This window comes from Fukomys damarensis, unplaced genomic scaffold (genome assembly GCF_012274545.1).
Source record: "Fukomys damarensis isolate Sample0158 unplaced genomic scaffold, DMR_v1.0_HiC HiC_scaffold_13, whole genome shotgun sequence".
Taxonomy (NCBI): domain Eukaryota; kingdom Metazoa; phylum Chordata; class Mammalia; order Rodentia; family Bathyergidae; genus Fukomys; species Fukomys damarensis.
In genome coordinates, this window is record NW_022900925.1 from 26,836,084 (window position 1) to 26,857,885 (window position 21,802).

The window sequence follows — 21,802 nt, forward strand, 5'->3', positions numbered from 1 at the left end:
GTTTAAAAAAAAAAAAAAAAAAAAAAAGAGAGAGAGAGAGACACTAGGATTTTATATCTGCTTGCTTTACAATACACATCTAAACCCAAAATTATTTTATTTCCCTTTTACAATATCAGTTGTTTGTTTGTTTGCAGTTATTGGGGTTTGAAGTCAGAGCTCATTTCTTCCATTTCTGGAAGTTTTGAGATACAAGCAAATGAAAGCTGTAAGGAAGGCTAGGAAAGAGCCTCCTAAATCCAATTTGTCCAAACTGGAAAGAATTCAGCAATACATGGAGGGTAGTGACCTACCCTGTCTCAAAATAAAACATAAAGAGGGCTGTGGATGTAGCTCAGTGGTGGAGGTCCCTTTAACAATCTTCAGTACTGCAAATAAACAAAAATCCTTAGATTCTTTCTTTTTTTTTGGTACTGGGATTGAAAATCAGACCTTCTACTTGCCAGGCAAGTGCAGCACCGAGCTACATCCCTGGTCCCAAAAATCCTTAGAATCTTATACTACTCTTGGATTGGAAAGGACCAAGGGAGGGAGATGCCTTGTTTTCCACATGCACTCATACATAATCAGTGATACAAAATCTCCATTTTACAAGGTTGGATAATTTGAAGTCAGATTTAATTTAATTTATAACAAATAACATTATATTTCTTGCATGTTAATTTGTGGTATACTACCCTACTAAATGTGACAATATGGACCTACATATTTCTGGTTACTTTAAAAAATCATTATTTATTGTTCATCACATGCATTTTTTGTGCTTCACAACTTTCATATCAGTGTGTGTGTGTGTGTGTGTGTGTGTGTTTTGTTTTTTGGGGTTTTTTTTTTTTTGTTAGCAGGGATCGAACTTGGATCCTTGCGCTTGCAAGGCAGGTGGCAGAACCACTGAGCTAAATCCCCAACCCTAGAATAATTTAAATGGTTGCATTTTGAAAATCTGTAAGTTTTTCTTTGGAAGCAAAACAATGATGGTTTTAAAAGTAAAGTTGAGGGCTGGAGATTTAGCTCAGTGGTTCTGCCACCTTGCAACTGCAAGGATCTGAGTTCAATCCCCAGTATCCAAAAAAAAGCAAAGTTGATTGTTTTCAATAAGAACATCATCATTATAAATAGTATAATATTGCAAGATAAATCTATAATTTGAATTCAGGAAGTGCAAACAAATATGTGAAGGAATCAAGAGAAAGGCGATCTCATAAAGAATTCCCTAGGAAAGGCCAATCCATAGAAAGAGATCAATGACTCCTTTGGGAAGTCGCACCATACATGCTTGACTAAATGAATGATATTTTTTAATTGGTGTATTTTATTTTAAAAACAAAACAAAACACTGAAGCATCCCTCGCATTTTAACAGTGCAGCACTGCTGGTTAAGCTGAAAAATTTACAGAAGGAAAACAAAATAGTTTTTCTTCCAAAGATCTATAGCAAATTGTAAATTAACTTGACTGCAACCCTATCTTAGCAATAAGAAGGAAAGAATTCTTACAGCAGTATAAAATTTCCACCTAAAGTTAAACCATGCACAGAAACGAAGAGCTATAATTCTATGTACAGATACATTACTTTCCCATTTTTTTTCTCCTTCCTTTACTCATCTTCTACCATTTGGAACAGTTTTTCACTTTTTTTTTTCTTTTGGCAGTGGTGGACTGCATGCCAGGCAACCACTCTACCACCAAGCCACATTCCCATTCCTCTTAATTTTTATTACTGTATAATATAGCCAGTTGCCTGGGATACTAAGCTACATTCCAGAGTTTTAGCTGTTACAAAAAATGATATTTTAGATTCATTTTCACTTTAATAGAAAATTAATCATAATTATGTGATTAACAAATGCTATATAAAGCTACGCATGGTTCATATACCTGTGGTCCCCACTACTGGGGAAGCTGAGTCCAGGAATTCAAGATCAACCTAGGTAACACAACAAGACCCCATCAGAAAGAAAAGAGTGAGGAAAGAGAGGGTAATGGGGGGAGGAATGAAATGAACAATATACAGTTCAAATGACAATTTACATGGAAAGTTAGCTTCCTGGCAGCAGATCAAAGTCAAGACTCATGCTTCTCATATTCACTTGTTTGCCTGTTTTGGAAGTGAACCCAGGGGGGCTCATATGCGCTAGGCAAGAGCTCTACCACCGAGCTACATCCAGAGCCCCTTTCAGTTTTATTTCCTGAGATAGGATTGTTAAATTGCCCAGACTGATTTCAAGCTTGGGATGCTCCTGACTCAGCCTCCTAAGTATGTACCTGGAATTACGAAGTCCCCAAGTTGTTCAGGTTGCATTTAAACTTGTAATTCTTCTGCTTCAGCCTCTCAAGAGTGCTGAGATTACAGGCATATGCCACCATGCTCAGCTTTAACTTACCTTTTTTATAACATTTTCACTGAGATGCATGAGATATGATAAAAAAATTTCAGTAAATGTTCAAATGTTCAGTTTCTTTATCATTAATCTCCATCAAAATATACCCCCTCCCTTCAAACAAACTTATCTCATTTTTACTGATTCTTTTTATTTATTTATTTTTCATTTTCTGAAGTAGTTCTGCAAGTCCTTCAATGAGTGTCTTTAGTTGTGCTGCAGTGACTGCCTCAGATGTTCTGAATCTATTCAAAACATTTACCTTTCATGTGCACAGTGCCAGATCTCATGAATAAGGTGGATGACGACATACTGTAATGAGTGTTTTCATTCATTCATTCATTCATTCATTCATTCTGGTACTAGGAATCAAGTTAAAGACCTTGAAGCAGGGGATTTAGCTTAGTGGTTCAGCCGCCTGACTTGCAAGAGCAAAGACCCAAGTTCGATCCCTGGTACAAACAAAACAAAACAAAAAAACACTGGTGTGGGTAAATTAAAGACCTTGTGCTTGCCAGGAAGGAGGGGCACCACTGAGCTAAATGCCCTGCCCGCTGTAATGTTTTTAGAGGCATTCTTCTAATTGGATGGCAACTGGCATCAGCATTCACTGGATTGGTGATCATAACTCCTCCTAAAGACATTAAAAAAGAGAGCCTCCAAAACTGCTATAGAAAGTGGCAAGAGCCAGGGATTTAGCTCAGTGGTGCCTAGCCTGCTCACAAGTACAAGGTCCTGAGTTCAATCCCGAGTATCAAAAAAAAAAAGAAAAAGAAAAAGAAAGTGGCAAGAATGATGGGATAAATATGTTTGAAGAGGAATACTTTGAGATTAATGACAATCCCTTTTACTATAATTTAAAAAATTTTAAACATATTATATATTTTGATCACCTTTTGTAACTCACAAATCAAAGTTGTTTTTAAAATTAAAAAAAATTTTTGTGTCTGTGAGACAAGGTCTTGCCATGTAGTCAGTCTCGCCTCACCTTGAACTCACTATGTAGCCAGGCCAAACCATATTTCTGAAGCAAAATAAAAACTCATATTCATAATACACTTAAATCACAAAACACCACATTTACCATGCAGTCAGTATACACAGATATAACATTTAGGCAACAGAGAAACTTTTTTTTTTGTCTTTTGAAAAGATGTAACGTCACTGGTACTCCATAAAGCCATCTCTCCAGCTGGTCTGTACTGTATCTCTCATTAATGACAGTGCAGATGTGCTGGCATCCTTGTCATTTTTCACTAGCTATATCTCATTCTCAGGGGTGTTTTGATGAGCTGCTTTCTCCCTTCTCCTATGACAGGCATAAAAATTACTTTCCCCAATAATATAAAAGATCCTGAGCTAAAGCCATGAAACAGGGAAACTATCTTCCCTCTTTCTATCCACCAAGTTCTTGCCTAATGACAGGAAGGAAATTCTCCTTTACAATCTTTATCAACTCAGACAGAAATATAGGAGTAAACTTTATTAAATAATTTCCTTTCCCATACATCTTGCTTCCCAGTTTTACTACTGTTAGAAACTTGGGACTGCTCTTTTCTTTGTCGAAAATAACACATCAGCAGTATTTTAGGCAAGTGCTGTACCACTAAGCTACATCCCAGCCCCACCAAAGAGCATTCTAAAACATTGTGGGGTTGTTGTGGTGGTACTAAAGATTTAATACAGGACCTCTGTACTGAGCTACATCCCTAGCACTCTCTTTAGATTTTATCTTAGGATCTTTGAGATTTTTATCTTGCTAAGTCACTAAATTGCCTAGGGTTGGCTCAAATTTGTGATTCTCCTGCCTCAGCTTCCCAGAATACTGGGATTATAGGGGTAATCCAACATATTTCACCATGTCTATTTTTTTTTTTTTTGAGACAAGTTCTCACTATGTAGCCCAGACTGGCCTCAAAATCACAGCAATTCTCCTGCCTCAGCCTCCTGAGTGCTGGAAATACAAGTATGCACTACCACACCGAGATTACCATGTCCAACTTCTAAACCACAGTTTTTTGTGGTTTTTTGAATTTTTTTTTTTTGGTACCAGGGATCAAAATGGGGTCCTTAGTCTTGCAAGGCAGATGGTGGAGCCACTGAGCAAAATCCCTGGCCCTAAACCACTCTTTTTAGTTACTTTTAAATCAAAATTTTTTTTCCTCTGCATGATTTACCCTGTATAAGCTAATAAACTCACTTGTTTTTCTCTTTTAAACTTGTCTTTTATTACTGGAGTCTGTCCCAACTACAAACTTAGAAGGATTAAGGGAAAATTTATTTTAAAACTCTTTTCACCTATATAATCCAGTGTTAGTAATGATTGAAACTAAAACAGAGTTAATTACAGTACCTTTCAAGTAAAGTACTAAATATAGTTCTTTGTTCAGTCACCTGTGATTGTTCATGAATCACAGTAGTGTTTAAAACAGGATGTATAAAATTCTAAAAATTCTATTAAGTTATGTATGTAGTGGAACCTAAGGTTCTTTATATAGGTATTTATAAAAAAGAACTTATAATTAAAAACACATAATAAACTGAAGTTTGTTTTACCCATCTCACTGTCAAATTTGTAGTACTTGAAACACTGGGGTTTCCAATTACAATATACAGTTTCTCTCTCTCTCTCTCTCTCTCTCTCTCTCCTCTCTCTCTCCTCTCTCTCTCTCTCTCTCTCTCTCTCTGACAGGGTCTTGGCCAGGCATGGTGGTACATACCTGTAATCCAGCACTTAGGAGGCTGAGACAGGATTGCTGCAAGTTCCAGACTAGCCTTGGCTACACAATGAGTTCAAGGCCAGCCTGAACTACATAGCAAGAACCAGTCTCAAAAACCAAAAAGACACATACATACATACATTCAAAAATTCCACAGGTTGGTCTTGAATTTATTCTAATCTGTCTGGCTAAAGCCTACTTGGGATAAGGCTTTCAATTTTGGGAATCATTTAAGAACAGGTCATTGTTTAACCACTAGGATAGTGACAAGATTTTTAAAAATATTCTTTGAGATATATTTACAGAAGAAAAGGCAACAAGGTTATAATAAACGTCGTCAAGAGTAGGAAAGGTTATCAAGTAGAAGATAACAAATTTTTTTTGGAATGGCTCTAAGGGATAAAATTAGGATTGTCCTATAGAGACAAAGACAAAGATAATCAGACATTAAAAAATAGATCAAAGAAAAAACAGGAGTTGTGGCACATACCTGTAATCCTAGCACTCCAGGAGGTTGAGGCAGAAGATCACAGATTAGAGCCAGCCTGAGCAACTTAGTGAGACCTTGTCTCAAAATAAAAATAATTAAAAAGGGCTGGGAGAGTAGTCCAGTGTGAAGGCCCTGGCTTTAATCCTCACCATGGAGGGGAAGGGAAGAAATAGATCAAAAGAGGATCTAGAGACTGTCCAAAGCGGAAATATTTGCCCTGGAAGATAATTAGTTGCCTATTAGTGGGAGAATAAAAGCAATGACAATAATATTGACCTTTGAAGACTTCCAGTTAAAAATAATAAATGTGCACATGCATTTAACTCAGTAACCTCCTGAAATGTGAAATTAAACATAGATGTGGAAGATATAATAAAAATTTTTTGAACAACAAAAATTAACAAATTTTTGAAAACAAGAAAAGGAGATGAAGTAGTAACCTCCACTTAACAGAAAAGAAAAAACCCAATCCAAAGTGTTTTTGAGGGGGATAAATATGATACCAAAAATCTAGTTGGTTCAGTGAACTCCAGAAATCTAAAGAATTGGAGACGTGGTTATATTAGACAGAGGAGTAAGGCGAAGTATTAGAAACATTGCAATTTATTGCAATTATAAAAAAAGAAGGAAATACATAGGATGCACTTTTTACAATCTCCCATACAACCAAACAACTGTTCCTGTCTTATATCAGAAGAGAAAATCTTTATTTTAAAAGTAAATTGAACCAGAGCAGCGCTATATCCAAAGACACAAAATATAATGCATGGTGGAGGTAAATCACCTTATGGAAAATAAAGATACTATGTGAAAAATTATATACAAACATCTGTCTTTCCCTATTCAGTTCCCAAAATACTGGCTAACGATTCTAAAAACTTTAAGACAGAAAAGGCAAGTAATATACAAATAGGATCAGGACTCAGAATGTAATCATCTTTCTTAGTAATAACAGTGGAAACAGTAAAAACAATGGAAATAATAAAGAAATGATAGAATAATGCCTTCAAAATTCTGTGTGTGGAGAAATATCTTAACCTAAAATCATTTCCTCAACTAAACTATCAATTGAGTAGGGGAGGAGAATAAAGACATTTCAAGGTAATGAAGTCTCAAAAAAAATTAAATCCCATGAATCTATTATAAATAGACTACTAGAAGATGTGTACCAGCAAATTGAAAGAGGAAATACAGAAAGAGAAAGACATGAGAACCAGGAAACTTGGGCTCAAACAGAATAAACAAAAAGTACTCCAAACATCAAAGTAGATTTCAAGAATGAGTCCTGTATACAAGGTATAGAAAGCATACAGATAGGACTAAGTAGATAGATGCTCCAGGTTGGCAGTCTCTTAAAATAAATTAGTTTTTAAACTATCTTGAGAGCAGTTTTATAGTTACAGTCTGGAAAATAAATGACAGATATATAGAAAACTAAGCAAATGAAACATTTAAGAAAGTTTTATTTAGTAGGTAATCATTAACTGTAGGAAAAATAAGACTGTAAATACAGAAAATATAGGACCAGAGATTTAGCTCAGTGGTTCTGCTGCCTGCCTTGTAAGCACAAGGTCCTGAGTTCGATCTCCATACCAAAAAAAAAAAAAAGAAGAAAGAAAATATAAATGGTGGCTCTCTGTCAACAATATTTACATAATTCAAATAGTGTACATTATTTTGCCCTAAAGTGTGATATGGTTATATTGGGAATCTATATCTATATTTATCTATATAGATATCTATACAGAGTGAGTGTAAGCGGTAGGAAGAATTGTAGAAGATTGTTAAATCTTTACTTTCCAGACAAAAAAACACTGTTGATATGTATAGTTCAGTGGTAGCATGCCTGTCCAGCATTCTTGAAGTTCTGGGTTCAATCTCCAGCACTGCAAAAAACAAAAACTTACTGGACATGTTGGTACATGTCGATAATCTGAGCACTTGGGAGGCTGAGGCAGGAGGATCACTGGGCTACATAATGAGTTCAAAGCCAGCCTGAACTACACAGTGAGACCCTGTCTCAAAAAAACAAATAAAAACAAAAACAAAACTGCAAAAAACTATAGATTCTAGTATCCCACTACCAGTTCCACTTTGTAACAGAATATCTGAGTAAATGCACTTATTTAAATGGCATTAAAAGATTATAACTGGTTATAATCCAGTTGAATAAAGTATTAGTATAAGATAATGGACTTAAAGCCCAGCATAGGCACTGTCATATTCCATGGACCCTCAATTCTACCCAGCAGATTTAAATAAGCATACAATTTATTACAAAGACAAAAAAAAAAAAAAGAATTTAGGACTGGTAGAGTGCTTGCCTAGTACATGTGAGGCCCTGGGTTTGATCCTGAGGAAGGAGGGGGAGGAGAGAAAAAAGAGAGGGGAAGGAGAATATTGAAATAGGTCAGCACAATATATTACTGCTATAAGAAAACCTTCTTAGCTGGGCGTGGTGGCACAGGCCTGTAATCCCAGCACTCGGGAGGCTAAAGCAGGAGGATCGCTGTGAGTTCGAGACCAGCCTGGGCTACACAGTGAGTTCCAAGTCAGTCTCAACTGCATAGTGAGTCTCAAAAACCAAAAAAAAAAAAAAGAAAAAGAAAACCTTCTTAAAAGTATATAAAAGCCAATAATTTGATAATGGAATCTTTGTACATTAAGGATACTAAGTTAAAATGACAAATTAAAACTAACTTCTCTATTACAACCTAAAATGATAGATGATAAATGTTTTTATTATATGATTGGGTTAAATATTCATTTAATGTACTCCCTTCAATATAGCTTATCTTTGAGATTCTGTTGAATTTTGGTTTCCATAACAACCTGAGTAAACCCTTTATTGCTGTAGGTATCTGTAGCTATTTACAAATGCAACAGCTGGATTTGTCTAGCTAAATTTCTTTTATAAGACAACAAAGAAGTTTTCATTTGCTTTGAATAAACCTGAGAAAAATGCCAGAGACTATTAAAACTAAAACTATAATTTTGATATATATATCTAAAATATAAAAATGAACTATAATCCATTGAAAATAAGGCAGAGAAGGGAAAAATATTACATTTTCATTTCATTGCTTCATAAAGAAATAGCAATGTTTAAAAAGCTTTCTAAACTGTTTTTTTTAATGCCAATATGCTTACTTTGTATCAACTTCTCTCCAAAATTATGCATGCATGATGATACACAAAGAAGCAAGCACTAGTATTTACACAAAACATTTAACAGCAGCTGAGAGCATAAATTAATTAAGAAAAATAGAATAAATAATTTATAACTGAATTCTTTCTTTTCTCAAAATGATGGCTCTGGCTCTATTAGACTAATAACAATATAATAATTAGATTGATGCTGGAGAAACAGCTATGGCTATCTTCCCTGAAACAAAGTTTTTATTTTGTTTTGTTTTTGGTGGGGGGGGGTGGGGGCGGGGATCAAATTTGGGACCTTGTGTTTGTGAGGCAGGCAGCAGCACCACTGAGCTAAATCCCCTGCCCAACGCAATTTTTTTTTTAAGTACTTGGGATTGAATTCAGAGCTTTTGCAATGAGTTATATCTCCAGATCTTTATAAAATTTGTTTTTTAAACTTTTTCTTTTAATTTTGAGACAGGGTCTTACCTGATTGAGCCATCCAGAGTACTGGGATTGTAGTTGTGCCCCAGTATAACCAGCTGATTCTAGCTCTTGAGTACACGAAATTATAAAAAATACAGACAGACTAGCTAGACATAGTGGTGCACACCTATAGTTCCAGCACTCTGGGAAGCTGAAGCAAGAGGATTACAAATTTGAGGTCAGCTAGGACAACTTAGCCAGACCCTGACTCAAAAAATAAAAAGAGGTAAGGATGTGTTTTAATGAAAGACCTTGGTTTCAATCCCCACAAAAAAAAAGAACCATTTTCCTATATTCATTGCTGTTGTATTTTGATATAAAACATATCCAGTCCTTAAATGAGGTCGCTGCCTTTCACTTAAATCTTTCAGAGAACAATCCTGAGGTTCTAAGAAACCCTTCTTGTGCCTGGTATTTCAAGTAAATCTGTCTTTCATGTAACCTGCATGAGTGTGTTCTCATTAGTTCCTTTCCTGAACGTTCCATTTTTTGACAATTTATCATAAATGTTCACATGGCAGGAAAATGTCCATTTCAATTTATCCTGGACTAAATATTCTTCTTAGGAAACAGAAATGAGGATAAGATTTTATGTCTATATTGTACCTTTACAGTTTTAAAAAGTGTTCACACAAACCAAATTATTAATTTTTTCACAAAGGTAAAACCAACATTATTATTGTCATTTTAAAAATCAGAAAAAAAAATAGTCTCAGAAGTAGTTTGTCCCAGGTCAAATAAGAAAAGCAACAATAAACAGAAGTCACTCTCTTGACACACCTCTCACACACTGCGCTTCACTGTTTTAGTGGTGACAAGGAGGACAGGATGGGGCCCTTGGCTTTGGCAGCCCCTCACTTGTCACATTCTGAACAACAGAATCAACTACAATCTGTTCTCTGCAACAGCAAATCCGCACAGTACAGCAGACCTCTCTGATATCATAACTTTAATTAACAGAGGATTAAACATATGCTTCTTATGATGAGAATTTCCCTTACAGAATAAAAGCACATTGAATTTTAAAAGAGAATCACCTTTAAATCAAAATTTCTACATTTTCTGTTCGTGGGCAACCAACATTTAAAATAGGAATTATCTTAGTCAAAGAGTGAGTTCGCAAATGTCTATGGTCTATACCTCAGGAGTGTGAACATGCCCTATATTTAGGAAACAATGCTAGTACAAGCCAAAAGAGAAAGGCAACAGAAACTGACTCCAACTTAGATATTCTTCAAATCAAGTTGTTCTAGTGCAATTATCAGCTAAACCATTAGTAGAATCAGAAACAGGTTCATAACCCTTTTGCTTCGGAGAGAGATTTGGGACTCTCAAAAAAACCAACAAAAGCAAAAAACTTCTCAACTACACAACCTGCATTATAGTTTGTGATTTATAATATGTGCTTCCATTCACAGAGTTGTTTACCTCTCAGTGCTATGCTTCAGTGCCTCTTTGCTCTTTTCTACCTTTTTTCTTGCTGTTGTTACTGTGAAGCCCAAAGTTACTCCATTTTGAGCTAAAAAGCCATCCGGTGTCAGACTTGCCCCCCCCACGGGCTCAGGCAGCAGACATTTGTTTAGCTTGCTTAGTTAAGATAAGAGCAGAACCAGGTGGGTGAGCAAGGCCATTCCAACCTTTAAAAGGAGAAAAACAGGACGGTCTGTGCAGATAACCACTGCCCGCAGGAAAGGAGCCAAACTCCCTAACCTTCACCAAACTCCCCCTCCCCTAGACTTAACGTTTCTTCCCGCTTTCCCTAACACTCCAGCAATATCCAATAGATATAAAATATTAGAAAAGAAGCCAATAGAATAGAGAGGATTTCAAGCCACCCTAACCCTATAAAGATAGCCTAAATAAGTGAGTCGGGGCTTCCAGCTTGTAGCCGCTGCGCCAGTGACACTGGACGTCCAGGCTCGAGCTTATAATAAACTCCTCGTGTGATTGCATCAGAAGTGACTCCTTGATGGTCTTTCTTGGGAACTTCGCGACTTGGGCACATTACTTCTTACCTCCCTTTATTATATCCTTCTTTCTTTCTTTCTTTGTAGTAATTCTCAGCTCTATCTGGGTTGTCTTTTCCCCACCAAATTCTTTCCTGAAGCTGCTACCTCAACTCCCACTTAAAGCCTTGCCTTTTTTCAACAACTTATGCTTTTAAATAGTCTCTTTAAAATCCTTTAAAAAATAAATAAATAAAATCCTTTTAAAAATCTCATTAACTTGATGCATTTCAGCTGGTAATCAGAAACTATAGCTGATTAAACTTGTTCATACTACAAGGGGCAGTGGTCATACCTATAATCCAACACTCTAGGTGGCTGAGGCAGGAGAACTGAAAGTTCAAGCCCAGCCTGAGCAATTTAGTTGACTGAGACCCAGTCTCAAAACAAGAAAATTTTAAAAGGTGTGGAGGGCCAGGGATTTAGGTCAGTGGTGCTGCTGCCTGCCTCACAAGTGCAAGGACCTGAGTTCCATCCCTGGTACCAAAAAAAAAATAAATAAATTAATTAAAAAATAAAATAAAAAGGGGTGGGCATGTAGCTCAGTGTGAAGGCTCTGGAATCAATCTCTAGCAGCAAAATACATACATACATACAACAGCCAGATGTGGTAGCACCTGTAATCGTAGTACTCAGGAGGCTGAGGCAGGAGGATTGTCACAAGTTTGAAATCAAACTGGACTATATAGTGAGTTCAAAGCCAGCCTGAAGAATATAGTGAGACTCCATCTTAAAAAAAAAAAAACTAGTTTAAAAAGTTGATTATCAAGTAAGTGGTACGATTTTAGACAGATGGTACGATTTTAGACAGAATGAAGGAGAAATCTGGGAAAGGAAAATTTCCACATACTTCAGTCCACAACCCTCTTAACCTTTAGCTATATAATACTAGAGTTACTAAACCTAGGAAACACTTTACCCAATCCTATACACTCTCAAAATCAGTTCCCTTCATTGTTGAAGATGACTTCAGTTTTTGTTCTATTTCTACCTCTTCTACTAGTTTCTGAAAGGAAGGGAGTTATTTTTATTGCAGTGCCCTAAGCTAAGATCAAACATCTAACATGTATATATCTATACCGAGGGGTGCATGATTACTTTGGTCTTTCAGTGGCATCCACTAAAAAAGGGGCTTGAATGTAGAGGTCTTCATATTGAAAGGGAATGACTTTCTTCTTTTTCTACATATTCCTTTCTCCTCTCTAGGTGATTATAAAAATGCCAAGCCTATATGTTAATTATATAATCACTTATATAAACTGCCTAAAAAAATAAACTGTTTGCCATTTACACTTTAAACATCATATATTAGAATTAAGCACATCAATAAATGTTTCAGAGTAAGTTACATTTTATTTGATTACAACAGAATTTGGTAGCCATTAGGTCTTCACAGCTTGTTTTTCATACAGTGTGGTAATCTGTTTATCTAAAAATAGCAGGACAACTGGGGCTAACCCTTAATTATGATTCATTCTCACAAATAATTTCCTTTTCTCATGATATACTTTACACTTATTTAAAATTATTTGCTTGTAATATCTAAAGGAGATAATAGCACATAGACTATGATTCTGTTGAGTTTCTAGCACAAGTTGGACACAACAATGAACAGTCATTGATATGTATTCAGTCTCTATTTTAACTTATTCATACAGTCTGCCAATGTTTTAATAATATATACAATATTGTTAGAGTTTATGTCTAGATGTCCCCTCAAAGTCTCATGTGGTCACAGGCTTTTTCAGAGGTGGCTTGATCTAGAATGTGAAGCTGGAATCAACTCATGATGCAATGCTAGGCTCAAGGGCACTAGGAGTAAGGGTGTGAGTGCGACCCACCCTAAGTAGGCTGAATAAGATAAAAGCGGCAGAAAGGCACTGTTAATTTCCCTTGTTGCTTTTGTTACCTGTGCGTCCATGTTGTTTCTATTCTGCGATGCCTGTTTGCCATTCACCCTGCCTTGGAGCCAGCCAATTGACTGAAACCTCTACAAACTTTGGACGTCTGGTATTTTTTCCCATCAGTAAGAAAAGTAACTAAGAGCCAGGGATTTAGCTCAGTGGCACCATGCCTGCCTCACAAGCACAAGGTCCTGAGTTTGATCCCCAGTACAAAAAAAAAAAAAGTAACTAAGAAATATAACCTATTCATACTCTAAAAGGCACACTCCTTTAGGACTTTGATCATATCTTTCACAGTTGAATCCCATGTAATTTGAAATAGAAAATTAATTTATTCAACATGAATAGACCCTGAAGTTAGTTTAACATGACAAATGTATTGTCTTTTATAATCCTCCCAGCAACGGCAGGAAGTACTACTACAGTGGTCTTCCTCTTCTCAGGGAGATACAGTCTAAGACCCTCAATGAAAACGAACCCCATATGTATTATATTCTTCCTACATATACATATTTACAACAAAAGTTTAATTTGTAAATTAGGCAAAGTATGAGATTAAGAGTAAAATAAACAATTATAAAATTATGTGAATGTAGTCTTCCAAAATATCTGTGCCAAGTGTGGAGACAAATGCCTGAAATCCCAGCACTTGGGAGGCTGAGTCTGGAGGATTATCATGAGTTCAAAACCAGCCTGGGCTCCATAATGAGTTCAAGGCCAGCCTAAACTACATAGTGAGATCCTGTCTGAAAAGAAAAAATCTCACTGAGCTGGGCACTCTGGGAGACTGAGACTGAAGGACAAGTTTGAGCCCAGCTTGGATAATTTAGGACTTAGTAAAATCCTTTCTTTAAAAAAAAGCAAGGGTGGGGCAAGACCAAAAACCTTACTGTATTGTGGATTTTAGCAATCTCAGAATATGATTTTCTTTTTCTTATTAAGTCCAGGATTTTCACTTAAAGCACTTTACAGGTTCTCTTCAAAAGCATATCCAAATTGCCAGCATCACTGCTCTTGCACTTTGGGATGATTATTTGGTAAGATAAGAGTTATTTGGACACAATACTGCAATACCACCAAAACTGATCTGATAACCAAGATGGCTATCAAGTGACTAACGGGACGGCAGAATATACAGCTGGATACAACGGACAAAGGAATAAATCACATTCGAGGCAAGATGGTGTGTGTTTTCATCATGCAACACAGAACAGCACCCAATTTAAAACTTACGATTTATTTCTGGAATTTTCCATTTACTACTTTTGGATAGTGGTTAACTACAGATGACTAAAACCATGGGAAGCAAAACCACAGACAAGCAGAGGACTACTTGTGATAGGGAACTTAAGGATTGAGAGATTTAATACCTTAAGGTCAACATTAGTTAGTGGGGCCAAAATCAATTCCACATCTGTCAGACACCAAAATCCATGACCTTTATCACTGTGTTACACTGATATATTCAGGGGGAAAAAAGGTAATTAGAAGTATGACCATGGAAAATGGAGGAGGTAGAGATAAGCAACCACGTAATAACAGCAGCATCCAATTTGATTATCTTACTTGATACGAATTTATAAAGAAGAAATAATATTTTTACATATTTATTCATCAAACTCTTATCAAGTACTTATTATGTACCAGGCAATGTTCAACTATTCAAAGATTCTTATTTTTATGGAGCCTATACAAAGAAGTAGGAGAGAAGTATTATAGGATGATAAATAAAAAGTACATGATCAACATCAGTACCATAGTAAAAATCATCCAGGATCTTTATGAACTAATTATCAATGGCTCATATGTAGATTTTTCAGTACCTAAAATACCAAAAAGAAAAAAAAATAGTGAACTTAGGGCTTATATCAAAAGTGTACAGCCTGGGATTTAGCTCAGTGCTGCAGCCACCTGCCTCGCAAGTGCAAGGTCCTGAGTTTGATCCCAGGTACCAAAAAACAAAACAAAATAAAACTAGATTAAGAAAAGTGTACACTAAAGTTCATATATGACAGTAAATAGGCTTCAAATCTCTATAGTGAAAGTCCAATTACCTTTATTCACCTATTTCTTACAATAGTAATATTACATGTATTGGGCTCATTTTTTTTCTTCTTCTTATTTTGAGGCAGGGTCTTGCTACATAGTTTAGGCTGACTTTGACCTCACTATGTAGCCCAGTCTGGTGATCCTCCTGCCTCAGCCTCCTGAGTGCTGGTATTATAGGTGTACGCTATGACACCCATCTAGGGTTCATCTTTACTATAAATTCCAAAGATAGGGATCTATTTTCTTCCTCAGTGCCCCCAATAATCACTAAATATGATTATAGATAAAGATGTTCTGAATTAAATATAAATCTACTCATTACTTGTACGACCTCAGGCAATCAACTTGTTTAACCTCTTTGTGTGCTGCAAATTTCTCATCTGGAAAATAAATAAAAATGATAAGACTTTGAACCCAACATGGGTTACTGTGTTAAATTAGATAATGAGTCTAAAGTACTTAGTACAGCTTCTAGCATATATCTCATGTTATACTGTTTAATATTATTTACTTTTAAACTAGAGTATTGATAATAAACTCAACACAGTATGGATTTAACTTTGGGGGAAAATGGATTTATTTTCTTGGGAAATGCAAGGACTTAGGAGATAAGCAAAATCTAGTGTTTTATTATCATACAAGTTTTAGAAAGCTTGGGAATCCTAAGTGTTAACTAGTTTGAAAAGTGGCATGATTTATTTATAGCATGTTTCACTTGCTGGAATTCAAGAATCTTTCTAGCTTCTCAGTGAATGGCTGCCAAAGAAATCATATTTAATATTTCACATTTAGAGATGGAAAAAGAGAAAAATCTAAGCAGGCAAATCCAGAAATGTTATTCCCTCAAATTTGTTAAATTCCAAAACATTTTATGTTAAAATAAAATATTAAAAGATTTAAAAAATAAGATTCCAGCTATCTTTTAAATTATAACGCATGCCGCTGTGAAAAAAATTAGCAGTTATTCAAAAAGTTAGATATGGAATTAGCATGTGATCCAGTAATTCTACTTTTAGATACATGTCCAAAAGGAAACAGGTACTCAAACTGATATTTTGTACATCAATGTCAATAGCAGCATTACTGGAGCAGGGGATATAGCTTTGTGGCCTTCAGTTCCATCCCTAGCATCACATTAAAAAAAAAAATCACAGGGCTGGGGATGTAGTTCAGTGGTGCAGTGCCTGCCTGGCAAGTGCAACATCCTCAGTTCAATCACAGGTTAAAAAAAAAAAATCACAATTGTCAAAAGGTGGAAAGACAAGATGTGGTCTACACATACAATGGAAATCATTCAGCCATTAAAATGAGATTCTGATACATGCTACAACATGGATGAATCTTTTTTTGGGGGGGGTATTTTTTTAGACAGGGTCTCACTATGTAGTTGAGATTGACCTGGAACTCACTATGTAACCCAGGCTGGTCTCGAACTCACAGCGATCCTCCCGCCTCAGTCTCCCGAGTGATGGGATTACAGGCGTGCGCCACCACGCCTGGCTATGGATGAATCTTGAAAACAATATGTTAAGTGAAATAAGACAGACATAAAAGGAAAACTATGGTACCACTAATAAGAGGTATTCAAACCGAGAATAGGCAAATTCATAGAGATGAAAAGTAGAACAGAGGTTACTAGGTACTGGGGCAGGGAGAGAATTGAGATTTATTTTTAATGGGTACAGATTTTACTTGGAATTATAAAAATTCAAGAGATAAGACAGTTGTGATGGTTACACAATATTGTGAATATCCTTACTGCCCCTGAATTGTTTTTTTTTTTTTTTGTATCAGGGATCGAACTTGGGACCTTCCACCTGTGAAGCAGGTGGCAGAACCACTGAACTAAATCCCTGGCCCCCTGAGTTGTATAATTTAAAGTCATTAAAATGACAAATTTTATATTCTATACATTTTAACCACAATCAAAATTTAAAACATAATGTAGGTAGAATGTATATGCTATTCCTATACAGAGTAAAGAGAAAAAAATATTTTCAAATTTAGAAATAGGAAATCCTACTCTTTAGTTAAATGACAACTATAAAAGAGTTTTTTTCAGCCAGGTGTGGTGGCATATGTCTGTAACCTCAGCCCTCCGTGAGGTTCAATCAGGAGGATGGCAAATTCAACTCCAGCCTGGGTGACTTAGCTGCTTATTCAGTTCCTGTCTCAAAATAAAAAGGGGCTGGAGTGTCAGGAGTGGTGGTGCACACCTGTAATTCCAGCACTCTGGAGGCTGAGGCAGGAGAATCACTGTGAGTTCGAGGCCAGCCTGAATTGTTCAGTGAGATCCTGTCTCAAAAAAAAAAAAAAAAAAAGGCTGGAAATATGGTTCAGTGCAAATGCCCTGGGATCAGTCCCCTGAAAGAACAGAATTATATATAGTAGCTCAATACTATAATCTTCATAGAATAATTTAAGATATAATATAATTAGCCTATAATGTCCTACTAAGAGCAATTAATTTGTTATTCCTAAAGCAAGATTCAAAATCAGCCCTAATACACAACCAACATTTGATTTACAGCAATCTGATATGAAAACTTTTTAAAGAATTGAGAGAAAAATAATCACCTCTGAAAATATCCTTTGAAAGGAACAGGAATAACAAATTGTAAGTAAAATCATGTAAAGGCCATATCCCCCTCTCCCTCACTGGGTATCTCTGGATAATATATGGGCTTTTTAAAGCTATTAACTATATTTCAAGAATGATGCAATAGCAGTGTGTCAATAGCTTCATGGCTTTGGACAAATCAAGACATCATTAGCCAGGCGTGGTGGCGCACGCCTGTAATCCCAGCACTCGGGAGGCTGAGGCAGGAGGATCACTGTGAGTTTGAGACCAGCCTGGGTTACATAGTGAGTTCCAGGTCAGTCTCAACTACATAGTGAGACCCTATCTCAAAAAAAACAAAAAACAAACAAACAAACAAAAAATCAAGACATCATTACTATCATTTGTTAATTCTGCAGAGATACAAAGCAATATATATTCTCCAGGTAAAAAAGTCCTAGTTTACACAAAGTAGTAAATCACAAGAGACAATGAATAATGTTATTAATTTAGGCTTCAGGCTCTTTATCATATTATACTTATGATTGGTACTACAGTGGCACTATTATAAAAACATCTCAGCCATAATTTCTAGTTAATCTGAATTTAAGAAATTCAAAACAACACTCATGTATTATCATTTACTCTCACACTTAATTAATTATAGTTAATTTGATAGAAGATAATTTTTATTTTCCTACTGAGGATTCTGAAGTAAATTGAGGGTAAAGGTTTAAATGGTTTACTGAAGAATTCAATGGCAATAATTTTGAAAGGGAAGAAAGAAAAGTGGATGGGCTTTTATCAAATGTACTAAGCAAGAAATATTTTTGTGCCATGAATTAATATTTCTTATGGCTTGTGTAATTTATTTCTTAGAACAATCTATGCCACAGCATATCTAACTCAAGGGTTTACCATTTACATTTAGTAAACTTCAGAATGTGGGTTAAACTTGGCCCAGTGTCTATTTTTATAAATGGAAGTTTTTTGGACTGTAGCCACAGCTATTTGTTTGCATATTGCCTATCCCTGTTTTTGTGCAGACAATAGTAAGGGTTAGTCTTGTGGATGGCAAAGCCTAAAATATTTATTATCTGGCCCTTCATAGCAAAATACTGTCAGATGCTGGTCTATGTGAATTGTGCCCCTGGAATAATGCAATGTAGAACCTATGCAGTGGCCATGAAACAATTTTTTAAATAAGGTATATTATTATCTGTATTTGATAGATAAGAAAGACTGAGGGACTCAGAGATGGCTCCCAGACAAGTCTCAAATATTTACATAAAAATATTATGGAAGCATTAAGGTCTTAGTTGTTGTTATTAACAGAGTAAATATTAAACACCCATATAGTTTGACTTTATCTTTTCATTTATCATTCGACAAAACTGGTGCATTAGCCATGCATTCCTCCATATTAATAAATCCCTCAAAACAAGATTTTTGCTGTAGACATAGCAGTGGTAGAGCCCTTGCTTAGCATGTGCAAACCTCCAGGTTTGATTCCTAGCACTACAAAAAGGGCATGGGGCGAGATCTTCACAATCCTATTCTCATTCTTCCAGGAACTATAGGTATGCACCAGCATGGCCAGTAAAGTCATAGCCTTAATGCTATCCTCTCTGATTTTCTAATTGATATTTATTATTCTTTGTTCTATGTTCTTCTGTAGCATGCTACTGGGAAGTCTTTTTAAAATCCGTGTTAGTCAGCTTTCCATCCCTGTGACAATATACCTAAGAATGCTGGGAATGGTGGTACCTCTAGTAGTCAGGAGGCTAAAGTCAGAGGACTGCAAATTCTAGGCCAGCCTGAGCTACATAGTGAGTTCAAGGTCAGCCTGGACTACATAGAAAGACCCTGTCTCAGAAACAACAAAAACAACATCGAGAAAAACAAGTTAAAAACTGAAGGGATTTTATTTATTTATTTATTTATACGTTTTGGTACCAGGGATCCAACTCAGGACCTTGGGGAATTTTTATTTTGACTCAGGGTTTCAGAGGGAGGTTTTACTCCATGGTCATATGGCCCTGCTGTTTTCCATCTTTGGAAAGGCAAAATATCATGGTTAGGCGTGCATGGTGGAGCAAAGCTGCTCATGTTATAGCATCCAGGAAGCAGAGAGACAGAAAGAACAAGGGGCTGGGGACAAAATAGACCCTTCAAGAGCACATCCCCACTGACCTATTTTCTCTGTTTAGTCCTCACTTCCTAAAGTTTCTACCACTTCCCCATGGTCCATTAAATTATACACCCATGATTAATCCTTTCATAAGGCCAGTGCTCTCATGATCCAGTCACTTCCTAAAAGTGTCTCCTCTGAACACGACTTTCACACATGAGCTTTTGGGGGACATTTCAGAACCAACCCATAATAATTTATTTGAATCTATTTCAATTATTTATGATTTTCCCATTTCTATTATATTATTATTGTAAATAATTTAGGAAACTACTTCTTATTATAGTTATATCCACCTCAACCTCCCTGTCCAACTATAGTGCTTATCAAAGTTCCTATTCGTAAATATCCAGTCGATTGGACTCCCTGCCATTGTACACCTAGTTCTGCTTTATGTTCCAATCTGTTGCTTATCACACCAAGCTAGGTTGCCTCTAGTACATCTGTCCACTTCTCAAAGGTAAGAGGAAACTTAAAAACTCTTATAAATAAAATTCAGACAAAATTTTCTCTCTAATGTTTTATATAATAGTCAATACTTTAAAAGTGGACTCCTCTCTATAACTTATTGATTTTTCTTTTATGTACAAATATTTAATTGGATTTATCAATATAATCCATTCCCCCATTTAATCTTTAAACCAAAATGTTCATACTGAAATCCTCTCACAAATAAACACAATGTTCCAACTCAGCTGTTGGCGGCAGAATGTGTTCACAATGAATAACCCCCACTATCTTGGCAAGAATAACAGAATTACTTAACTACAGTACAGTCTCCTATATCTGTTTTCATTAGGATAGAGGACAATCTGGATATATCAAAAAGCAAATGATCTAGTAGAACATATTATGATCTTTCTGCAAAGATGGAAGTCTAAGTCAACTTAAATTGGACTTTTCTAAAGTATGTGCATTATTCTTCTATGACAATAAGAAAAATTCCCATGTGTGAGATTTTCATGAGAAAGAAGCTTAAAAGATCCCACTGTATAAGCAGAAAATAAAAAAAAATATTTTGGAGAATCTGAAACTCATAGGAACTGAAGTTTTACAAAAAGAAGATAAAAACACATAAAGTAAAAAAATAGTACCTGTCAAAGGCCTTTCAGTTTTCATTGGGGAAGAAAAAATAAACATGAAATAACTGAAAATGCTGGACATGGTGGCCTGTCATCTCAGCTACTTGAGAGGTTGAAAAGGTGGATCCCAAATTTAAGGGTGGCCTGGATAACTTAGTGAGAACTTGTGTCAACATAAAATTTATACAGGGTTGGGGATTGCATCGCAAACAACTTGCCTACTATCTCAAACACTTGCCTGGCAAGTGCAAGGCCTTCAATTCCCTGTACTACCAAACAACAACAACAACTGAAAATAATACTGAACATTACATGTTAGAGGTAGTGATTTGAAGTATTTCTTTTGGGCTGGGGGTATAAAATCAGTATCTAGTAGAGTCCTGCTTAAGGCTCTAAATTCAATCCACACCACTAAAACAATAAAAATTTTAAAAATTAAAAAATTTCTCTAATTTCTCACTGCTATATCACAAAATTATTATGATTACTGAACTATGGCCATAAAACAAAAATGTGATACTATTTGAGTCTTAAGACTGAAACAGAAAGATTGAAGGGAAAAAAAAGATAATTTTTGCAGTTTTCATGATTTAAAGTCCACTCACATCTGAAAGGACTACAGGAAATATGCAAAGTAAAACAATGTGTGTTCTTACTGTTAAAATAAAAATATATCCCTCAAACAATGAAGGAAAGAAAATAAATATAGGCACCGAGGTGATAAGATGATATTGGACCAAAAAGATGTGAAACAACTTCAATCTCCTACCAGTTTCTTCCAACACAATGCAAAATT

General features: G+C 35.8%; 1 protein-coding gene across 1 annotated transcript in view; it reads right to left on the minus strand.

Moving 5' to 3' along the window:
* Rad51c (RAD51 paralog C) overlaps window positions 1-21,802 on the minus strand; it is a 145,905-nt gene that overhangs the window by 51,814 nt on the left and 72,289 nt on the right. The gene's annotated exons all lie outside the window — the stretch shown is intronic.